At 36.3% G+C, this 2,202-nt stretch overlaps 1 protein-coding gene across 3 annotated transcripts in view; it reads left to right on the top strand.

The window, feature by feature from the left end:
- Positions 1 to 1,878, top strand: part of LRRC4B (leucine rich repeat containing 4B) — a 400,350-nt gene extending 398,472 nt beyond the window's left edge. For all 3 annotated transcript variants that reach the window (XM_053690182.1, XM_053690183.1, XM_053690184.1), the window contains one exon: positions 1 to 1,878. This exon is cut by the window's left edge and continues 2,093 nt beyond it. The gene's annotated coding sequence lies outside the window, so the exon portion shown is untranslated.
- The last annotated feature ends 324 nt before the right edge of the window (positions 1,879 to 2,202 follow it).

Raw genomic sequence — 2,202 nt, 5'->3', positions numbered from 1 at the left:
TGTCTCTGGGTTATGGCCTTTTTCTCACATACAAATCAACAGATCCACTTTAAACAAAGCACTGACACAGACTGAAGAATCTTTTGATAATTTCAGAGGGATATTTCACTCTCCGACTACCTGATGTATTACTAAAAAAATGGGGAAAAATAGCAAAAAAAAAGGGGAAAAAAAAAGAAAAAAGGAGAAAAATGTCATGAAAAGAAAATGTAAGAAAAAAAAGCTTATTTTGTGGTACAGCTCTTTATGTGTAAATTCTATTTCAAATCTATTTTCATCAAGGAAAGGTATTATGGAACAGAAAAATCAATCAAGGGATTACTGAGGCAGAAAATTGCATTTTTTATTAATAGTATTACTAAGGAGTTTCTGTGACAAAGAATCATTGATAAGCGCTCTACACTTAGATCAGTATGAAAGAGGTCTTTTTTAATTCATTCATTGCCAAGGGTGCCTGCAGTGACCTAGAAACACAAGTACAGGTCCCAATGAGGGTTAGGAAATATTTGTGCGAGTTTGTGAACATTGTGTTTAAGTGATTTGGTGGAAATTGTAGGTGGAAAGGTATTACTTGCCATGGGAAGAAAATGTAAGATAAATGAGACTTATTGCCATGTGGGGAAGGATACTCTTTGGCATGGAGGGAAGTTAAAGATGGCATGCCTTGCTGTTGATAAATGTCCATACACATGGGAAGGTATGGTGATAAGGTACCACACACCAAGGGAAGATCCTGGGGATAAGTTACTATGACCCACTTTATAGAGGGATATGGGGATCAGGTATGGCTTGTCACAGAGAGTAAAGTGTAGATCAGATATAGCTCACATGAATAAATGTACCTTACACCATAGAGTGGAGATGTTACTGCTCACCATAGAGATGTCAGATTGCCTCAGAAGGGAACTTGGGGATAAGGTACCGGTCGCAATAGATGGTAACTTGGGGATACAGTTTGCCACAGGAGGTAACTTGGGAATAAAGTACCACATGTCCCTCTAGAGCGATAAAAGGCGATATGGTGCCATTCACCACAGCAAGGCATATAAGGATAACACATTTTTGTAGAGAGGAACTTCAGGAAGTAGTATCTCTGACCACAGGGGGCAGAATGGGGATAAAGTATGGCTTGTGTCAGTGGAATGTGGTCAAAAGGTACCTCTTGCCACTGAGAGGAACAAGGTGAAAAGGTCTCGTCACAGGGGGTTAGCACAAGTGTTTAGAACAATTTGTCATGGGGGTAATATAGGGACAAGGCACTTTTCACCCTAGGGGGGGACATGGCAATAAGTTAGCAAACTACTTTATGGGGATAAGATACTGCTTGCCAAAGGGAAGAAAAAAGGGAAAAGGTACTCCTTGATAAATTACAGCAACAACTGTTTTCACTTTTTTTTATAACGAAATATTATAAAAAGGTGTTTACAACCTTTAAAAAAAAAAACTTTATTTTCAAAGATTCTGTGCCATATAATCCTTTACAATGTGCCAATTATCTTGAGAACTTTACAGAAAATGAATACTGTATTAAAAACAAAATGTTTTTACAAAATATTTTAGTTTATGGTGAAGGAGCACGGAGAACTGTGACGTTTTGAATCTTCTGCCACAGGAATATTTGGGCCAGTTATTTTTCTTTGGATTTCTATCTCAAATTGTAAGGTGTGTGAAATCATAAAATTGATATGAACTTTTTTTTTTTTTTTTTTTAATTTGGATTTTTATTTGGCGATTTTTTTCTTTGGGGGGGGGATGGTGAATAAGGTATTCTTGTGACAGGAAGAAGGATTACTCTGCCTTTGGCCTTTTAGGAAGACAGAGGAAAGAGGCTACATCGCCAAATCTACAACAAAAGATTAATAAAAATATCAAAAACAGGCTGTTTGTTTGAATATCAAAAAGTAACAAATATTTTTCTTCCTTAACAGTTTGCAAATGTTAAAGATCTTCTGGATTCAGGTTTGGAAGTCCACTATACACATACATTAACATGGAAGTGTTTTGAGTATTTTTTTTTTCCATCGTATCTCTTGTTTATAATGCTTCATACCTGAATATTTATATTTTAGCCAGGTCTGGATTTTAGTGTGCTGTTTTGAGTTTGACAGCAGTGATCTGGAAGTCAACAGAATAGCCAGAATTCACTAAGAATTCAGAGAATTGTCCACTGGTATAAACCTCTCTAATTCCTATTATCATAAT

This window comes from Bombina bombina, chromosome 8 (genome assembly GCF_027579735.1).
Source record: "Bombina bombina isolate aBomBom1 chromosome 8, aBomBom1.pri, whole genome shotgun sequence".
In the NCBI taxonomy this organism is placed as follows: domain Eukaryota; kingdom Metazoa; phylum Chordata; class Amphibia; order Anura; family Bombinatoridae; genus Bombina; species Bombina bombina.
The sequence above is the reverse complement of the archived record's forward strand: the minus strand, read 5'-3'. Positions and strand labels throughout refer to the sequence as shown.